This window comes from Labrus mixtus, chromosome 22, assembly GCF_963584025.1.
Source record: "Labrus mixtus chromosome 22, fLabMix1.1, whole genome shotgun sequence".
Lineage (NCBI taxonomy): Eukaryota > Metazoa > Chordata > Actinopteri > Labriformes > Labridae > Labrus > Labrus mixtus.
In genome coordinates, this window is record NC_083633.1 from 1,483,233 (window position 1) to 1,505,349 (window position 22,117).

The following is a 22,117-nucleotide window of genomic DNA, read 5'->3' on the forward strand; positions in this document are numbered from 1 at the left end:
TCCCACGCTTCTTTGGCTGCATTTCTTTTTTTTACTGAACAGCTTCTCGTTTGTAACTCTTGATTTAATGAACTCTTTGGTTTTTGCAACAGTCCCTGTAAATATAAGACACTTAACAATAAGATAAGCACATCAACTGTTTTCTGGACTAATGCAGGGTAGGCCTTTATTTGATACTCAATACCATGTACATTTTAAGTTGTAAACATCTGTATGACAATCATTAAATATCTATCTTAGTTTAACAGTGTTTGCACAGGCAATTGAGCGGAACTTACATTTGTAGGTTGCTTCCTCCATGACTACCACCGGACACAATTAGTGCTGCACATGTTAAGCAAGTCGGTGTAGACTCGCTGGTGGAGGGTTTTATAGCCCACTACCACTCCCCGCTAATTGGTTTGGGACGGACTTAATATCGCGGACCCGCCGCAAGGACGTGCAAACAGAGGGGTAGTGGCTAGGGAGAGGGTAAGTGGACGCTTTGAAAAAGACCCTCTTACTCCTAAGCATGGCTGACGCTGACACCATTAAAGCTTTAGTTCTTATGTTAGTGTACTCTTCAATACCTCACACCACATCATGCTTTTATACTCAGATTTAACACATCTCATATCTCTTGTTTTGGATTAACTTAACTTGTTTTTGTAAAAAGTGAATCCTTTTCTTTTTAAAGATTTATTTTTGGGCCTTTAATGGAGAGATAGGACAATGGATAGAGTTGGAAATCATGGAGAGAGAGTGAGGAATGACATGTGGGAAAGAGGCCACAGGTGGGATGTGAACCCTGGCCGCCTGCTTGAGACGACAGCCTCCATACATGGGGCGCACGCACTAACCACTGCGCCACCAGTACCCCGAATACTTTTTTTTTGTAAAATCTGACTCCTCCCATCTTTTGCTCTGTTTTGTCAGTTGTTTGTGGAAGTCTGTGTAATTGTTTGCTTTGGTTGAAGCTTAGCTTCTGAGCCTGTCCGTGGTTCCGGCAGGGTTGCTAGCCTGCTAATCGCTCAACCAGGCCAGCGCTCAATAGTGCATAAATACCCACCATCAGTAGCCACATGAAGACTAGGGAGGAGTTAAATAAGGGGGTTTCTTGTCTGTAGTTAGAGGGGAATCGTCACACCGACGGGGCTTGTCCTCCAGATGCGCACGCAGAGTCCTTGTGATATCTGACTGATCCTGTTTGTGCATTAACTGGTTTGTAATTAATTAATGAATTTGTAAATATTGTATTTTGATATATTTTATTTGTAAATATTCACAGTGAAAATGTCTGGAAGCATTTATTGCTGCTCCGTCCGAGGAGTCTTTGGAAAAGCTCACAAAAGAACAATCGATTGAACTCGCTGAATATTATTCGGTAACTTTGGGTGAAGATCATGTTAAGTTGGCTTTAAAATCCTAATTAATTGAGTTGGGATTAATGACTCTACAACATGAAGCGCGTCCTGCAGTTGTTGCAGTCTTTCATATCCAAACACATGGTCTCAGTTTTGAGCAGCAGAAAGAGCTTCTCCATATGCAGATGGAACATGAGAAATTGAAACAAGAATTGGAGCTCAAGAAACAAGTTGAAGTTGAGCGTATCCGTCAGCAAACCGAAAAAGCTAAAATAGAGCTTGAGGGGTTCTAAGTAAAGCTGGAAAGGGGTCTTGGGATGTTTCGGGACAGGGTCCTCAGTCTGTTTGTCCCTTCGATATTAACAGTCTCAGCGTATTCATGGTTGAGCATGGATGACAGCACTAGTTATGTTTAAATTAAAGCTGCTGTTCTAAAGTTGGATGATGTAGCCGTTATCAGCAGACACGTTTACAACCTCTCTTCCTGCAGGACTCAGGACTGTGGATTAACATCTGGGTTTATTTTACCAAGAAACAAAGGAACTGATCAATGATTTAAGTCTCCCTCTCAGACAGGATGTTATGAACTTTTACAACACCTGGAATAAACAATCGAGCGGAAACAGAACACTCTGCTATCTACAAATTGACCCCAAAGACATGAACTGTGACCGAAACCAGTCTCTGCAAAGTCGTAAAATTGACCATCTGTTGAAGGACTGCTGAAGAACTGAATTAAACCACAGCGTTCAATTCTGCATCAAATGAACATTTATGTCTTTCTTCATCTAGATATTTGTAATCGTCACATTGAATGTATTATAATCATCTTTTTAAACTAAAAATCTGATCTTCAGAACAGGAATAAGAGTTATATTATGTTCAATAGGAATTTGACGTGGAGCGCTATTGCCATCTAGTGTTAGAATATCCATGAATACGTAACCTTCATAATTATACATTTAGACGTATTATAAAGCATACTCTTTGATATTAGCTATAGAAGGTGTTATTTAAAGACACCAACTTCTTTTCCTACTTTATTAATATGTCTTATTAAGAATGCTGACTGTATAACATGTTTTTGTTCACCTACAGGATGGGATTAACTGAGGATGTTCCCAGATGGTGCGATTTTCCTCTCAACATGAATCTGATTGAAATGTTTGTCTAAATATATGACGTGAACCTACATCAACGTGGATCTGATAGAAATAATATCAAAATGAATGTATGGTGACATATATATGTTTAGATTCTTATTCTTAATCTTATTGAGTAAACTCAGTTTAGTTTAAACAATTGTCCTCCAGTCAGAATGGGAGTCACCCGTGGGCAGCACCCCTCTTTGCCTGCAGACCCCCCTCCTCCCATCCAGGTGATAAGAGTTCACACTGAGCTCAGATCTTTGGGTTCTTCTTAGTTTTGGTTTTCTTGAAGTTTAGAGCTTCAGCTCTTGCTCTCTTCTCTTCGGACTTCGGTCCGAATCCCTTCTTTTAAGTTTGTGCCGTAGAGACGAGTCTCTGCCGAACTTTCTTTTTCACGCACAATTTTTGGAACATCAATTCTTTCTGGCTCAAGCAAGGTTTTTGAACTTTCTTCTCCAAAGTCTTTACTCTTCAATTTTGAACGCCAATTCCTTAGTTTGGATTCATTGATATGGCCATCTGGTTAATCTGAATTGGAAATCGACGTATCAAAAGACTCTTCAATATTTTTTCCAGTTGGATCCTCTTGGAGCTTCTGAGACAACGACTGAACCGACGTACAATCTCCATCCCAGCTGCACACTCCGACCAAGTTGTTAAGGCATCTAATCTGGCCCGTGGACCTCTCTGGGCCTGAAAAGAACCGCTTGCCAGAGACTGAAACGCGGGACCAGCCGGCGGAGTTCAATTGAACACATCTCACAGTAAGAGTGCTGGTGGCAAGGGGTGTTGGAAGATTGAGTCTTGAGTCGTGTCTATTCAGAGCCCTTCTTTAAATCCAAATAGAATCCCAAAATTCTTTTATCAACCTTTTCTTTTTGACCATTTTCTGATTAAGTCATTCAAACAATACTGCATCTTATCTCATTACTAAATATATAATGTCACCATACATTATAATTGCATTATCCTAATCATATTCTTTATCTGTTTCATCTATACATTATTGTTTACCCCCTTTTTATATTAAATTTTACACATAAAATTCAGGACTTTGTCTGTGTGTTTTCTTGTTTAACATTTCCAGAACTTACTTAATTATTAATAACTTAATTACGCTACAGATGAACTTGTTCCGGAGGCTTATCGTCAGCGTTTCAGGTCTTGGGAGAGGCGTCATGGCCAAACAAATATAGAATTAGTGCAAGATTTAAGCACACATTTTAAACGTTGGTTAACTGCTCTGGATGTGCATAATTTTGAGGATTTGTGTTAGTTACTGATTTTGGAACAATTCAAGAATGTGCTTCCGAGTTGGGTTGCCACATTTGATGAATATGAGCTGCTCCATAAGAGCAATTTCTGAGAGTGGGATTTTGGCTGGAGAGGGAAATGTTTTGAGGGTACTCCAGTTGATCTGATGCACCCAGGAAAAGCTGGCCCGTTTAAGTCCGAGTCCAAGCCTCGAGGTAACTTTGACAAAAAGAAAATGTGCAGTTATTGTCATGAAGCACACTAGAAGGCGGATTGCCACATGTTGCAGGCTAGAAGTAGAGGATTTCATCCAAACGTCAAGCCTCCTGCTCAAGAACACTTCTTTGCTGGTAAAGGTGGTGTTATGATAAGGCGTTAGGAGGATTCACTTCAGTGTCTTTAGCGGTTGGCGTGGTTAGTACGAGGAGAAGCAGGGTCAGTACTGATGACACACCTGAGGGGGGGTGTGGTAGCTCTGTCTCTGTAATCTTCATTAGCAGCACCTATGGAGGAGCCGGAAGAAATTGGTTTCGAATCGAGAGAGACGCCACAAGGACGCAGACACCTGAGAGACTGAATCTGAAGTTACGTTTGTTTTTGTTTCAACACTTCACGGTTGCTTTTTACACATGAACTAAACTGATATGAAAGAGAGGGCTGGCGGAGGAGATTGTACCCCAAGTGGCTTCCTGGTTCGGGCTGTCCGAGTGAGCTGGTCGCGGCACGTACGAGGATCTTTGCACGTACCCCCCCCCACCGACCTTAACAGGTACCACTTCATATTAACCTGCTTTAATCCCATATCAATGTGAGTGACTATCAATTACATTTTGTGTTGTTCAACAGGAAGTTCTATCATTCGATTCAGCTTCAGGTTGTGTATGATCACAAAGGCCGCCCCTAAATATATTTACAGGTATAAATGAAAGTCAGTAATGTATTAGTACAGTACAGCTTACACTGCTAAAGAGATTGTTGATCCAATAAATAATTAAATCGTCATTTACTGACATTAATACCGATGGAAGGTTGGGTTAACTGTTAGTCCACATAACACTGCTGGACTTTCTCAGGAAAAGTGTTGCAGTCATCTCAAATACAATTAAAGTGAATGTGGACCAGGACTCACCCTTTCTGTGATTTGTATTCATCACCCAACAACTTCACCGTCATTATGTTAATTTGGGAATTTGTACTTACCTTATGATTGTAAACATTGTAATTACTTCAAAAGATATTGTATAATCACAATTCAATTGGTGATGAAACATCTCAGAAATGTTTGAGACGGGCATTTTTAAAATAATCTGTCCTGTACCATGTCAAGTACAATGACATTTTCACAATACATCACCCTTGTTCACAGGACTTCCGGGCTCTGTCCACAATGCCAGGGTCCTGCGGACGAGTGCAATATATGTCAACCCACTTTACCCCCCTTAGGGCTGATGCATTCATCCCTGCTTGGCTGCACCGATCAGCCTGATGATCCCATACAGGGAGCTGGTGCAAAACCCTATTCAGGCGAGATATAACCGGCATCATGCCAAAGCAAGGTGTGTGGTGGAAAGGGCGATTGGTATGATTAAGACGCGGTGGCGCAGCATCTTCCTCAAGGCCCTGGAGGTGAGAGACAACATTAATGTGTAAATCTTAGTACACACTAGTTGGATAAGTGCTGAGCAGCGGGTATTAAATATAAGCAGCAAAGTAATACAAGGAGGGACATTCTGAGACAATAATGAAAACAGAAGTGAAAAGCAGCGTAATGCAAGCTATTCAATCAAGTTTAGTTAAATTATACAGTTAGATTAAATTTACATTTATTCCTGTAGGTCAAGCCCACCTTTGTTCCTGCAGTGGTGTCGACCTGTGTCTTCCTCCACAACCTCTCCATCAGCAAAGATGATTTGGTGGAGCCAGAGGCGGAGGAGGGGGCCTTTCATGACCAGGGTGATGACCACCCGAACCACCCTGATGATCAAGTGCCAGAGGACAACATGAGGAACAGGCTGGCAGCAGAACTTTCTGCTCCTGTTGGTGCCATCCAAGCACTGGAGTACCATGACTACTGATGCAAATATTAGTTTTAATAATAGATGTTATGTATTGATATATATATTTTCATTTCCTCTGGTTTTATTTATGGATTTTTCACAAATATAATTTTTCATGAGCATGTTGACATGTTGTGCAATTTTCTGTTAATAAACGTGCCTGTTTAGTTTAATAGACACACCTGTCTGGGCCTGTACAGTTCCTTCCCTTAGTATGTGGTTTCAGAAAACAGCCTGAGACAAAATAGATGGGTAATCAGACACAGGTGAGACTAACGACACAGGTGAAGACAATGAGGGCAATCAAGAAACACTGAGGACAACTATATAATAAATCATGTAACACTGAAAACTCAAGAAATCTAATAATAATACACACTAGCACCAAGAAACACAAGTAAAGGAAATTACAAAATAAAGACTAAACTAGGAAAGATTAAGATAGAGAAACACATAATGGAAACAAGCATTGTGACATTTGACGTTTTCATGGTTTTCATTCCAATCAGCTCATTTATAGCCTTTATGGTTATAGCAGCCAAGTAAACATCAAGATTTGTTCCATGCATTATATATCTTTCCATTAGATGACACTCATTGTCATTTTGCTTAGGAAGGTTCCTAACTGAGTGAGATGACCCGGAAGCATTTAAGTGGCGGCCATGATAAGAGCCGTTCGAATTCTCTGAAAGTTAAGGAAAGGTGGGTCAATGCTTCCTTTATAACCTCCTTTAGCATAGGATACACTGGACCATCCTTTACCAAAGGAGATGAGATATGCCGCCCCAACAATTCCTTCTGGCTGCAACATTTAAAGCGAGTCGTGCATCCGACCGTTCACGGAAATGAACGATGACCGTAAAGTGACACACATCATGTAAGAGATAAAAAGATGAAAGAAATTTTTAGCCAGATGATGTTATTCAACGTATTTCATTCACTTAAGAATGCTTTGTGCAGTTGTACATTTGTATGCTTAAAACATTATGTGTAGGCTATATCTTGCATAAATCTAACAATTAATGTCATACAATCATACTTATTTTGATGTTGATTTATGAGTGGACAGGAATGCGGTGGTTTCACTTTTGTTACTCGTAGCCTGGTAATCTATATGCCTTTTATTTCAATCCCAACCTTGTGGTAATATGAATTATTTCACCGGTAAAAAGGCACAGGGGAAAGTTTTATAGATGCGCTTTTAGTAGTCCATTTTCGGAACATTGTAGTTTCAACACGGCGGACCCACGTCATTAAGCTCTGCCGGCCCGTCGCATTGAATGACGTCGCCTAGTGGAAATGTGGTCGGATTGTAAGAGCAACGCGATCGCCTTTCCCTAAGTCCTTTATGAATTCTCCTAACATCTTTCCTTAACCTCATGACGTTTTCCCCGGGGTTAACGTAAAGTGGATAGTGAAAGGAGATAGGAGGGACAATTCGAACGCACCCTCAGACTGTCATTTGCATTCTAGGAAGCATTGTCATTCCTAACAGTGAGTGACATGGATACAAACGGGAAAATAAAAACAGTGGACCAGAGTCAGAAAAATTAACTGACATAACCAGACATGTCATATAAGAAGAATAAAAACAGTTGTGAAGTGGGTCGATTAAATAACCTATATATTCCAACAGTATCAGCCATTCGTATGCACCTTGCATATGAAATGACAACAATCTTGTTTTTCAATTGTGTAAAATCTGGACACAGCATATTCTAGAAACACAAGATTGTGTTTCTAGAACTCTGTATAGTAACTCTGTATAGCTTATTGGAGTTCTAATTGGGTTAATTGTCCTTCTCTCACAATTTCAGTCACCACTGTTACCGTCTCCTCAGCAGTCATCTGATAGTGACAGCCAAACAGAAGAGGATGTGCAGGAATCACCAGAGCAGGTTTGTCTTTACTCTGTGTCTTCTGATCCGTTTCACTTGGGGGCCCCAAAGTCATTTGTCGTTATTGAACAAGATTTGTTTGTTTGGTATGTTTGGGGGGCCAATTAGACTATTAGAAGTTGGAGAGCCTCAGGAAATATTTAAGGAACCTTTGTCAAATGGGAGGGAAAGGACTAGAGGAACATCACAGATAAACCAATAAAAGTGAAAACATTACTATTCCACACTGTCTCAACATCAGTATATTTAAAGACAGCAATAACATTGTGTATTTTTTATTTCAGGGTGATAAATCAGATGATGACAGAGTCATCAAAATCAAAGTACCCAGGAAGCCACCATACTTCTTCATAGATAAACATGATTGGCACATCATGAAACATAAATGACAAAAAAGGGATTTTAAAGGTCTGCAATTGACTAACATCATTTCTAAAGGAAAAAGGTCCATCCATCCCTTCCTAATGCCAAAAGTGCGCCACAATGCAGTTAGATCTATAACGTTGATATGCATGTTTCTAGAAAATGTAGAAATGATACGTATTTTTCATTCAGAAACGTTCATAGTCAACGATTCTGACATTTGCAGAAACGTTAAATGTCAACGTTTTGCTCCTGCGACTGGGTGGGGTTACCTTCACAGGTGCATCCAATCACTGATTAACACCCTTGAACTGCTTCACCTAACTCTCAGCATGGGAAGAAGCTGCTGCACAAGTGGGCATGTGATTTCAAACTTTTTGTAGGCGTTATACTGTTAAAGAACGACCTTCAAATCATCACACAGATGCTAATTTCAAAGAGTTCATGATTACACAACCAATCACAGCTTCCTACTTCATCTGATTCATTCAGTATGGAAGTGGCGTCATTTACCGTCAATTACCCAAACCGGCCGCATTCACCTGTTTTTTTTGTTAAGCTTTATTCAAGAAGAGTAATGCGCATATACAGTCAGGTAAACAAAAAACAATATCACAATGTAAATCAAGTAAAAGGCAGATTAAATAACTAAATAACATACAGTAGCCTACATAAAGAAAAGTACAAATGAAAGACAGTAATATACAGAATATAAAGTAAAATAAACCAATAAAGATGCATTTAAATAGTGAAATCATTGGCATGCGACCACTACGATCTCCGTGCACGTAATTAAACGGCTGCATTATGTTTTAACCCAATTACCAAGCGGTAATGGCGATGAGCCTTTTTGTGGCTTCCTTACCACGAGCTCATACACATAATAGGGAGTTGAGCCCTTCTCCTTTTTCATTATACTACCGGTTGCATCCAGGTATAAAATGTCCTCCCGACATTGTTCCTGGTAACTCTCTATGCTGTGTAAGGACCATAACATTAGCCCATTAGGGTGTAGTAAGACCTTCTGGAGCACCTCCTCCGGATAAATAACATCATCTGCAAGCTGACAACCTCATTACTATGCTGTCGGCTATTCTGACGGCACTCCCAGGAGATGTTCTTAAATACCTAGGGAGTCGGAGCTTCAGTCCCGCAGCCAGATTGTACAACCTTGTCATCCAAGGTTGTCAGCTTCTCAAGATACATCGAGTGGGGCAAATTCTGTTTCCCACGTTTAGGCCTTTCGTCAGCTCACACTGGCTGTGTCCTAAGCTCAGTGCGATTGTGGAAAGTCTGACCACCTTGGAATTCCAGTTTTGCCTTGAGATCATCATCAATCAATCAATCAACTTTTATTTGTATAGCGTCAACTCATAACAAGTGTTATCTCGAGACACTTTACAAGAAGCAGGTAAAATACCTCACTCATTGTCTGTTAACATTACAAAAGAGCAGGTAAAAAGACCTTACTCATTGTTATGTTACAAAAAGCAGGTAAAAGACCTTACTTATTGCTATGTTACAAAGATCCGGCCTATCCATCATGAGCACTTTAGCAAAGCAGCAAAAGTTACAGTGGTAAGAAAAAACTGCCTTATTAAAAGGCAGAAATCTTCGGCCGGATCCCCGGCTCATGACGAAACAGTCTTCACAGGCCTAGACTGCGCCGGGCTTGGAAAGGGATAGGGGGAGAGATGGGATAAGATGCAGGAAGAGGGATAGAGAGCAAGGGGGTGGGGGGAGGTAGACCGTCCATCAGCAATCCGGTGGGGAGGGGAGGGGGTGTGGGGGGTTGTTCTGGCAGGCCGCCAACCCACGATCCGGTGGGGAGGGGGTAGTGGTGGGGTGGGGGTTGTTCTGGCAAGCCGTCAACCGACGATCTTGAGGAGCCTAGGAGAGCTCAAGAGCTCCCAGGAAAGTAGGTGGTTAGTGACTGAGATTTATAGATAGATACATGCAGTAATATGATGTACTGTATATGCAGAGAGAGAGAGAGAGAGAGAGAGAGAGAGAGAGAGGAGCTCAGGGTGCCAGTTCCCCCGGTAGTCTAAGCCTATAGCAGCATAACTAAGAGTTGGTCTACACCAGCACCAGCCCTAACTATAAGATTTATCAAAAAGGAAAGTTTTAAGTCTAATCTTAAAAATACAGACTGTGTCTGCCTCCTGGACCCCGGCTGGAAGGCGGTTCCAGAGGAGAGGAGCCCGATAACTGAAGGCTTTACCCCCCATAGTACACTTGGAGACTGTAGGTACCACCAGCAGGCCTGCACTCCGGGACCGCAACGCTCTCGAGGGACAGTACGGCACTAGTAGCTCCTTAAGATAAGATGGTGCCTGGCCATTTAGAGCTTTGTAGGTGAGAAGAAGGATCTTGAATTCTATTCTAGACTGTATAGGGAGCCAGTGCAGAGAAGCCAGGACAGGAGTAATGTGGTCCCATTTCCTGGTTCTGGTCAGTACACGAGCTGCAGCATTCTGGACTAGTTGAAGAGTCTTTAGAGATTTGCCAGAGCACCCTGACAAAAGAGAGTTACAATAATCCAGTCTGGAGGTAACAAATGCATGAACTAGTTTTTCTGCATCACTTTGCGACAGGATATTCCTGATCTTGGATATATTACGAAGGTGAAAGTAGGCTGTTCTTGAAACTTGACTGATGTGAGAGCTAAAAGACATATCTTGATCAAAAATAACTCCTAGATTCCTAACAGTGGTGCTAGATGCCAGGCTGATGTCATTAAGGACAGTCACATCACTAGAAAAAGTCTCTCTGAGGTTCTTAGGGCCTAGCACAATAACTTCAGTCTTGTCTGAGTTAAGTAGCAAAAAATTTCTGGTCATCCAGGTCCTAACGTCCTTAAGGCATGCTTCTAGCTGACATAACTGACTGGTACCATCGGGCTTCATTGATACATAAAGCTGAGTATCATCTGCATAACAATGAAACTGTATGGAGTGTTTCCTCATAATATTTCCCAGAGGAAGCATATATAATGTAAAAAGAATTGGTCCAAGCACTGAACCTTGTGGGACTCCATGGCAAACTTTAGTGTGCATAGAGGACTCATCATTAACATGTACAAACTGAGATCGGTCTGATAAGTAGGATTCAAACCAACTTAAAGCAGTCCCTGTAATTCCAAGCAAATGCTCCAGTCTGTACAACAGGATCCGATGGTCAATGGTGTCAAAAGCAGCACTCATCTTTTCAGAGATCATGGGTACTCTGGATGGTAAAAGTTAAAGACACTGGATAGTTATTAGCCGTTTTCACATTATGCACTCTGGAAAATATCTAGATAATTTGGGTAGGACTGCTCCAGAGATTCTCCTGACCTGGCTGTTGCACCTCACAGTGGGAGACTATCCCTGTCAGATGGGTGGGGCTGCAGGAAAGACATGACGTAGATAAACAACGTGAAAGCAGCGGACGAAGCAACAGAGTCCGCTACACGCTGCTATATAGACAATATCAACAAATGAGTGGAGAACAACATACTGCCGAGCAGAAAATGTAATGCAGCCTTTAAATTACGTGCACAGAGATCATAGTGGTCGCATGCATACAGTCTACGCACCTTGCAGCAGTAACAGTATAGAAATGTCACTATACTATTGGCTCGAAGTAAATTTTCCGGAGAATATCCTGCAGCGTTCTCACATCAGCTCACTCGACTTGCTGCGGAAAAAATACTAGGGGACTGGCAGGAGAAACTCTGGGTGAAGTCCGAGCAAGTTTTTCAGAAGATTTCTGTGTGAAAGCCCTAATTGAAACAGCAAAACCCCAGACACCAGAACTCAGGAAGGGAAATAGTGTGGGTGTAAGCTTTAAAAATGACTTTCTGCTTATAAAATAATTCCTCATAATTTAAATAAAAAACTGTAAAAGGCATCAGGTAGGCTTTTTCAAGCCTGTTTTACAATAAGATGGATCCATTTTTGTTCGTATTGTCACGACTCCCTCATAAAGACCGACTGTACATTACATCGCGAGTGCCGGTATTTGGCCATCATTTATTTATTCATTCACTGTATAGAGAACAAACCATATGAAGTATTTTTGTAGGCTAACCCGGAAGTAGCATCGCCATGGGGTCTATTGAGAATTCGCCTATGGGATTTTTTAATTGGATTTTGAATCATTGCAGAAAATAAGCTCTGTGGCAAACGCACGTTTCTGAAGCGTACGCGTTTTGTTCAGCAGGATAATCTTCACAGATGAACACCATTTTTATGATGTTTGAAGCGTTAATGCAGCCGACAGAAGTAAAAAGCTAACGTTATGCTACAAGCTAACTACACCACGGTTGGATGATTATGACGTCACCAGCGTTATGCTTCAGACGATCGCCGATAAACTAATCAGCATAGCTTAATACATTTTTTACTAACATAATATTTACCTTAACCTAAAGATTAAACCTACAGGAGACATCTCCGACTAGTGAGAGAGTTCCCGGCCTCTGTGTCCAGCGTGATGACGTTTAATGTCCCCGACAACCACTGTAGTCACATTTAGCCACTTGTTAGCAACCGCCTTTTTAAAGACGCGTAAAAACTTCAAAATTCACAAGTGGGGGTATTACCTAACGTAGTTTATGTGGTCTATCAAAACACCAACATCTCTGAAGCTTGTGTTAACCACAGACCTTATTTCAGGCGTCTAACCACAAACCCATTCAAAATCCCCATTGACTTTTAGACGTTAGACCCCATGGCGCTCAAATGCTAACTTACTGCCGGGTTTTAAGACTCATTCCTGTGGCGCTCTATAGCCTACTTCCTATAACGTTAAAAATATAATTTTTGGAATGTTGCATTCTGGGTTCCTTTTGTAATAACGTGCTCTATGAATAGATACTGAGATTACGTGCGTTCCTTTTAATTTTAATTCCAACAAACCCGAGTGATTATTGATCACTGTAAAAGTGTTTAAAAACTTCACATCAATATTTGGTGTTACTAACCTTTGCCTTCAAACCAGCATCAATTCTTATAGGTACACTTGCAAAAAGTCAGGGATTTTGTCGGGTTGTAGTCAAGTGTATGATCAACCAATTATACCAAACAGGTGCTAATGCTCATCAATGTCACATGTAGGTTGAAACACAGTCATTAACTGAAACAGAAACAGCTGTGTAGGAGGCTTAAAACTGGGTGAGGAACAGCCAAACTCTGCTACCAAGGTGAGGTTGTGGAAGACACTTTCATGTCACAGGTCATACACTATGGCAAGACTGAGCACAGCAACAAGACACAAGGCAGTTATACTGCATCAGCAAGGTCTCACCCAGACAAATATTTCAAAGCAGATTGGTGTTTCAAGATGTGCTGTTCAAGCTCTTTTGAAAAAGCACAAAGAAACGGGCAACGTTGAGGATCGTAGACACAGTGGTCGGCCAAGGAAACTTAATGCAGCAGATAAAAAACACATCAAGCTTATTTCCCTTCAAAATCGGAAGATGTCCAGCAGTGCCATCAGCTCTGAACTGGCAGAAACCAGTGGGATCCAGGTACACCCATCTACTGTCCGGAGAAGTCTGGCCAGAAGTGGTCTTCATGGAAGAGTTGCAGCCAAAAAGCCATACCTCCGACATGGAAACAAGGCCAAGCGACTCAACTATGCACGAAAACATAGGAACTGGGGTGCAGAAAAATGGCAGCAGGTGCTCTGGACTGATGAGTCAAAATTTGAAATATTTGACTGTAGCAGAAGGCAGTTTGTTCACAGAAGGGCTGGAGAGCGGTACAATAATGAGGGTCTGCAGGCAACAGTGAAGCATGGTGGGGGTTCCTTGCAAGTTTGGGGCTGCATTTCTGCAAATGGAGATTTGGTCAGGATTAATGGTATCCTCAATGCTGAGAAATACAGGCAGATACTTACCCATCATGCAATACCATCAGGGAGGCGTATAATTGGCCCCAAATTTATTCTGCAGCAGGACAACAACCCCAAACATACAGCCAAGGTCATTAAGAACTATCTTCAGCATAAAGAAGAACAAGAAGTCCTGGAAGTGATGGCATGGCCCCCACAGAGCCCTGATCTCAACATCAAGACACATGAAGAGACAAAAGGATTTGAGGAAGCCTACATCCACAGAAGATCTGTGGTTAGTTCTCCAAGATGTTTGGAACAACCTACCAGCTGAGTTCCTTCAAAAACTGTGTGCAAGTGTACCTAAAAGAATTGATGCTGTCTTGAAGGCAAAGGGTGGTCACACCAAATATTGGTTTGATTTAGATTTATCTTCTGTTCATTCACTGCATTTTGTTAATTGATGAAAATGAACTATTAACACTTCCATTTTTGAAAGCATTCTTTACAGCATTTGTTCATACCTGCCTAAAACTTTTGCACAGTACTGTACCTTTTCAAATGGTACATTTTTGTACCTCTCGCACCCAAAGCGAGAATCATAACCCTAGACCAATGAGCCACAAAATTGGACTTTTAATAGAAAATTTAACAAATTTCTGAAATCCCCCCAAAAATGCATTTTGAAGCCTTGGGATCATATAAAAACCTTTTCTTGCACAACTGCAAAATGAAAGGAATCCATTGCTATGGCTGTCCGTAACATTCAAGGATGTTTCAGAAAGCCTTGGGATTTTGTAGAAGAAGAGTGGAAAATCAAAATTCATACATGGTGCAGTGAGCCTAGCTTCACTTTAAATAAAATCTCAACCTTGACTGGAACCTTCTAGAAAAATGCCCAGCATATTGGGGAACCATGCTTTTTTGCAATTCGGTAACCAATCATGACACCGTGACATCTGAATAGCTTGGGCTCGTCTGGGATTTGAACCTGTGGCTCACTTTGTGACCCAAAGTGAGAACCATACCCCTAGACCAACGAGCCACAAAATTTGAATTTCAATAGAAAATTCAACAAATTTCTGAAATACCCCCAAAAATGCATTTTGAAGCCTTGGGATGATATCAAAACCTTTTCTTGCACAACTGCAAAATGAAAGGAATCCATTGCTACTGTAATCATGACATTGTGACTTTTCAATAGCTTGGGCTTGTCTGGGATTTGAACGCAGGACCTCTCGCACCCAAAGCAAGAATCATTCCCCTAGACCAACGAGCCACAAAATTTGAATTTCAATAGAAATTCTGACCCGAATTCTGTAAAGCCATGAAAATTCATTTTGAAGCCATGGATATCAAAACATTTTCTTTCACAACTGCAAAATGAAAGGAATCCATTGCTCCTGTAATCATGACACGGTGAGTTTTCAATGACTTGGGCCCGTCTGGGATTTGAACCCTGGATCTCTCGCACCCTAAGCAAGAATCATAGCCCTAGACCAACGAACCACAAAACTTCAATTTCAATAGAAATTCTGACCGAAACTTCTGTAAAGCCATGAAAATGCATTTTGAAGCCATGGGAACATATCAAAACATTTCTTGCACAACTGCAAAATGAATGGAATCCATTGCTATGGCTGTCATTACAAATCAAGGACGTTTCAGAAACCATAAGGTTTTTGCAGAACAAGGGTGGAAATTCACAACTCCTACAGGGTGAGGTGAACTTCACTTTTACAAAATTTGGAACTTGACTGGTACCTTCTAGAGAAATGCCCAGCATATTGGGGAACCATGCTTTTTTGCAATTTGGTAACCAATCAGGACACCGTGACATCTTAATAGCTTGGGCTCGTCCAGGATTTGAACCCGGGACCTCTCGCACCCAAAGTGAGAATCATACCCCTAGACCAACGAGCCACAAAATTTGAATTTCAATAGAAATTCTGACCGGACTTTCTGTAAAGCCATGAAAATGCATTTTGTAGCCATGGAGATCAAAACATTTTCTTTCACAACTGCAAAATGAAAGGAATCCATTGCTACTGTAATCATGACACCGTGACTTTTCAATAGCTTGGGCTCGTTGGGGATTTGAACCCAGGACCTCTCGCACCCGAGACCAATGAGCCACAAAAATTAAATTTCAATAGAAATTCTGACCGCAATTTCTGTAAAGCCATGAAAATGCATTTTGAAGCCATGGGATCATATCAAAACATTTCTTGCACAACTGCAAAATGAAAGGAATCCATTGCTATGGCTGTCAATTCAAATCAAGGACATTTCAGAAACCATAAGGTTTTTTGCAGAAGAAGGGTGGAAATTCACAACTCCTACAAGGTGAGGTGAATTTCACTTTTTTGGAACTTGACTGGTACCTTCTGGAGCAGGGGTCTCCAACCTTTTTTCATCTGAGAGGCCAAATATATGAATAGTGGGAAGAGGTGCATTTACCGTCGTCAGATTTTTATTTTTATTTTTAACACAGTCGGTCAACCTATAGGCGAGCTACTGAAAACGTGCCCGCGGGTGACCAGTAGCACAGATTATGGTCTGTTATCCAACAATCAACTGGAAGCAGTTCTGTTGTTCTGTTCTGCTAAAAGCAACACTTGAAGTCATGTTTAAACCCGTTCCATTGTATATTGTTTAACACTCTGGACTTTGAATACAGTGATCCCACTTCACATCCCGATGGGACCTAGTCTCAAGGTACAGAGCAGTGTGGAGTTCCATTGGGCACGGTGTTGTTTCAGTTATGATTGCCCTGTAGCTTCCTTTTTTTTCAATACCGAAATCAATGCTTTCAAAACACTTTGGGTTGGCGTTAGTTTTGGAACATTTTTTTTGCAGCTTAACAACTGTCTTACAAGTACTTCTCACTGAGTGCAATGGGCTTTTAATGATGAGTGCTACAAACTCTTTAGGCAGCAATCTAAGTGTGACAACATTTGTATGGCTTGTGCTGACCAGAAGGTAAAGGGAAAATTTAGGATTGCAGGCTGTTTGAGGAGGATTGGATGACTCCCTGACACCTTAGTTGTTCAAGGGCTTACCCGTGCTTGGAGGATCACAGACCCAATGGCATGCCAAGAACATGTAATGCTTAAAAACCAGGTCCCACCGAGATTTTAACTTGGATCGCTGGATTCAGCGAACCAAGGATTCTATCTGTTCCAAAATTGGACCAGCAAACATGAATGCTGAGGGGTTGTGAAAACTGGGTGATCAAATGACTTGTGAGAGATTGTCATCTTGGTCTGCTAGCCAACCATAAACACTGGCATCTTTCCAGCACAGGGGAGTAAAGATGTTAACAAGCTGAGTCGATTCAATTACACACTTAATATGAAACATTTCTCAAACAAGTCAACTGATGGTGCTGTGGCTTAGTTGGTCAAAGTGCCTGTCTAGTAAACAGTAGATCCTGGGTTCAAATCCCAGCAGTGCCTCTATTGCATTTCCTTATAGTTGGTGGCAATGTCCTGAGTACTGACAGCAGCTTAACTGCAAATGCAGATTCAGGCAAAAGGCAATGGAAGTAAAATGTGGCAACCCACCTCAGGCACTTTGGAAGGCTTGATGCAGAGTTATTTGGAGCAGTTGCCCCAAACTGTGTACTTCCAAGGGGCGCTGTGGCTTAGTTGGTGAAAGCGCCTGGAGATCCTGGGTTCAACTCTCAGCAGTGCCGTCGCACATTCACTTGTCTATAAAAGCTTTCAAATGTTCATACCTGGGAGCAGGACTTTTATTACTTATCCCCTAAAAACACCTTTGATCGAAGCACCTTTAAGATACATGCGTTACGTCAAGCTCTGAAAAATGAGTTCAAACCCTCAACCACCAGATTTATCTGCAGCAGACGTAAGTGAACCAAAAGACAGGAGAAGATTGGGGCCTTTTATTGGCCCACAGCCGTTCTGTAAGGCAGATGTGCCGTGACTGGGATTTCACATTGATCAGAGCAAGGGCTGCTGAATCTGAAACAAATTTGATTGACGAGTGATATTGTGATCTAGCACTAGCAAAGAAACTGGCTGTGCATAGCTTTAAGCCACCTTTGAAATTCTTGTTGTCTGTCTGTCGCTACAGCAAGGTTGGAAGGCAACGTCTCCCTATCTGTTTCCCCTTATTACTTTTGACAATCCATCAGGGGAGAGCGCGAACGCAGTCCCCACTACCACAAATTATGCAGTCAAGAGTCCCACATTTGGGGAATTCGCATAGGTCAGCCCCGCCGGAGTGCAATGACCAGGCCTCACCATGGGTGAACCACCTTCTTGATCATGGTATTTCCCCTGCCAGGTAAGTATGAGTCGTACAGCTCAGGGCAAAAGGAGTCCTTCACAGGACCATCGCCCTGACTGACGGTCCCAACAACATGCAAACCACCGAAATCAGAGTTTTCTGCACTGGGTGTCCCTTCTACTTGTCCTCAACACAGAAGAAAGTTTTGTGTTGAGGCCCGGTAGGGCTTGTCTTTCTACATTCAAGTGGAGAAATAAGGCTCACCATTCTAACAGGAAGTGCCACACTTCCACATCAAAGCCGACCGATAGCTACCGCCAGTGTGTGTGTGTGTGTTTTTTTACCGCCAACAAAAGAACAGTCGAAGCAGCAGCTAGGCCAGAAACACTTTGCAACAATAACTGTTGATATGTTATTGTGTGTCTGTGTGCTACTACAGCAATAGCATACACAGAGTGGCAAATGGGGGAACTGGCACACAAATAACCCCCAACCTGACTAAAATTCCAGTTCATTTCAAAAAGCTTGCGTCCCGGCAGCATGTCAACGCAGTGACAAAGCCAGGCCAGACTCACACACACACATTTCTCTTAAACGCAGCGAAAAGAAAGGATTATTTTAAACACTGAAGAGAGGAGGGTGCACCGTTCCCGGAGGTAATGCAATACCGGGTCGATGCATGGAGTGGACGGAGCAAGCCCCTGTTCCATCTCCCAAGTCCAAAAATCAATTTAATATATGGTCCCCGGGTAGGGGACATATCAGATATTAAACTGATAAGAACAGATTTTTTTTTTTTCTTTTGAAAAGTTTTGTTGACACTTATTTCACTTTATGTTTCATCACATTTCACATCACACATTTGTTTTCTTTGTTGTTGTTGTGTTTTCCTTGTTGTTCATTTTTTAACAATTTTACAGGGTGCACATCCATCTTTTACTTTACAAAAAACAAACATTGATGCTATGTGAAATACATCACAAAATGTTCTTTTGGTGTAAAAGCAGTGTCTTAATTTAAAACAATTAAAAGGAGAGCATTGGTTAAGAAACATTTTTCTTTAAAAGTCCACTGTTGTGCAGGAGTGCAGTGAGCCCCTATCAAGATTAACTCATCCTGTTCTCCCAAACAGATGTGGTCTCTCGGGATCCTGTCCTGGTGCTCAGAGGAGATTCGCACCCTGCTGCTCCTTCCCACCTGCCTCTCCCGGAGAGTCAGGCCGCTACTGCTTTGAACTTTTCCCGTATGGCTCCGGCTCCTTCATCCGAATGGGCACAGAGACGATTCTTCTTTGTGGCTGTGTCCTAAGCCCGCCGCCTGCAGCGTCGGCCATACTGACCGTCGCTGCTGCCATCTGGATCACAGCCACGGGGGGGGATCTGCTTGTGCTTTCTTACCAGCAAGTTCCTGGAGGTCCATGTGGCGTCTTTGATGGCGGCTAGAGTGAGCCATTGTTCTGCAAAGTCCTTTGGTGTTTGTTGACTTTGGCTCACTTCATACAATACCAGCTGTGCTGTGAGGACCTCCCTTGCTGGTAAGCACGGGAATTGCAAGGAGCCGGCCAGTGCCCACTGTTCTACAGCAGCGCTGCACTCCCAGAGCAGGTGCCTCACCGACTCCGGCGCACCACAACCAGGTCAGGGGCAGGTTGGCGACGTCGACATGCCCCGGGAGTGCATCACGGACCTGACTGGGAGGATCTCATGAGCCACCATCCATGACAGGTCCCGGAGTCTGTTTGGAAGAACAGGATGGTTCACATTTTGCCAAACTGTGGAGGGCTCGCCGAGTGCAAGCCCGCGCACTGGGCTCACTGGTTCTCGCTCCTGCACAACAGAGATTACAGATCGTATGTTAGTTAAAATATGCAGCTCCTGTTTTTCAAGGTTAAAATGTTTTAAAAACTTCTGAACAAAATGTTACGATTGTGGCAGATAAAAGGACACTGGAACTTTAAGATCAGTTTTTAGAAGTTTCAGTTTCCTGAGATATGACCCCATCCAGAACCGGGTAATTGCTGCTGTCTTTGGGTTTCTGGATGGGGCTGTGGCAGCTGCGAGTCCGATTGTGGTGTATCTTGCTCCCAGAATTAAAAACAAGTCCGGCACTCCTTTTCCTCCTTTCTCTTTGGTCTTTTTCATTGTGTCCCTCCTCAGGCGCTCCCACTTTGACTCCCACAGGAAATAAAAGATGGCTCGTTCCAGGTTTAAAATCACATTTCTGGGGGGGATAAAAACAGAAGTGAGCAGTAAAAGCAAGGGTAAAATCACAGCTTTGATGATTAAAACCTTTCCTTCCATTGTCATTTTCCTCAGTCTCCAGTACCCCAGTCGTTGTTTTACTTTCCCTATCTTGTCCTGCCAATTTGTTTCCCCTCCACCCTCCTTATTAAATTTGACCCCAAGTATTTTTAAGTCAGTCTGGGTCACAGTTAGGGGGAGTCCCGTCTTTTCAGTCACTGTCCATGGTCCGTAAAATTGGGCTTGGGTCTTCTCTCTGTTTAATTTTGACCCAGAGGCCAGTCCAAACCAGTCAGTCAAGTCCAGTGTCCTGTTTACGGATAAGAGGTCAGTGCATAAAATGTTGATGTCATCCATGTATAAAACACATTTGCTGGTCATTCCCCTACTCCCCGGTACTACCACCCCATTGATTCATTGGTCCCTTCTCAAGACCTGTGCCAATGGTTCAATGCATGTGATATAGAGGAGGGCAGATAACGTACAACCCTGACTGCTTTTGTCAGATGCCCATTAACAATGAATTTGCTGGTGATTTCCCGGTACAGCAGTCCCACCCAAGCTATAAACCTCTCAGGGAACCCCATTTTTTGCAGTACCTGGAAAAGGTACTGGTGCGAGACCCGATCAAAAGCTTTCTCAAAGTCTAAATTTAAGACTACTAGCCTAATGTTTCTGTCTCTCGCAAAACAGATGGTGTCTCGGATCAGTAGGAGGCTGTCCGTGATCTTTCTCCCCGGGATGGCACAGGTTTGATCCGGGTGAATCAGCCCCTCTAAAAACACAGTCATGCGAGATGCTAAAAGTTTACTAAAAAGTTTACAATCAAAGTTTAAAAGAGTGATAGGTCTCCAGTTTTTAGGTCTGTCTTGTCATTGTCCTTGAAAAGTAGAGTCACTATCCCTCTTCTAAAACTGTCGGGGAGTCGGTCAAGTTTTTCTAAGTCCATAAAAACAACAAGAAGGTCAGGTGCTAAAATGTCCCAGAAAGTCAAATAAAATTCTAAGGGAAGCCCATCGTCTCCTGGGGACTTCCCTTTTTTAAAACTCTTGATGCAGTTGAAAATTTCTAAAAGGGTAAAATCTTGGGATAAAAGCACACTGTCATTTATTTTGTGTTCAATGAACTTCAAGACTTCTCTCATTGTGTCTGTTTTTATAGGTTTTTCTTTGTACAATTCTTTATAGAATTCAACTATAGTATCGTTAATTTCATCTGTTGTTTCGGCTGTGCACTGATTGTCTTTTTTCAGTTTAAACATGGTTTTATCTTTATCTAAAATTCTTTTAAAAAAGTACCTAGTGCACTTCTCTCCTTCTTCTATTTCTTTTTCTTTGCTTCTTAAAATGACACCCTTACTTTTAATTTCTGCTAAAACCGACATCTCTATTTTTACTTGCTTTATTTCTTCATTATAACCCAGGCCCTCTAGGTTTAGTTTTACATACCGTTGAAGTCGTTTTTGCTGTCCCAGCATGCGTCTGTCGTCCCTACCTTTCTTTCTCTTACCTGCCTGCCTAAAAAAAGTCTGGGTCCTTCCCTTCACCATTTCCCACCAGTGTGCACGTGAGACGTATGGGTCTTGAAGGGTCTGCCAGTCTTGGTACTGCTCCCTGTACTGCCTAACTAACTCCCTAATCTTCTAAAAGGGAGCAGTTGAGTTTCCATAGACCCTTCCCAGCCGTCACACCTGAAGTTAGTGATAGGGTGCAAGAAAGTATAGTGTGATCAGAGAAGAAA

General features: G+C 42.1%; 3 non-coding genes and 1 pseudogene across 3 annotated transcripts; 1 reads left to right on the top strand and 3 right to left on the bottom strand.

The window, feature by feature from the left end:
- Window positions 1-15,734: 15,734 nt before the first annotated feature.
- trnap-ugg (transfer RNA proline (anticodon UGG)) lies at window positions 15,735-15,806 on the bottom strand. Its single transcript has one exon. It is a non-coding gene; the product is annotated as a tRNA-Pro (tRNA).
- A 1,461-nt stretch (window positions 15,807-17,267) lies between these two features.
- Window positions 17,268-17,341, top strand: trnat-agu (transfer RNA threonine (anticodon AGU)). The gene has a single exon. It is a non-coding gene; the product is annotated as a tRNA-Thr (tRNA).
- A 699-nt stretch (window positions 17,342-18,040) lies between these two features.
- LOC132957279 (U1 spliceosomal RNA) lies at window positions 18,041-18,202 on the bottom strand. The gene has a single exon (XR_009666491.1). It is a non-coding gene; the product is annotated as a U1 spliceosomal RNA (small nuclear RNA).
- Window positions 18,203-18,771: 569 nt separating this feature from the next.
- On the bottom strand, window positions 18,772-18,951 carry LOC132956951 (U2 spliceosomal RNA; annotated as a pseudogene).
- Window positions 18,952-22,117: the final 3,166 nt, after the last annotated feature.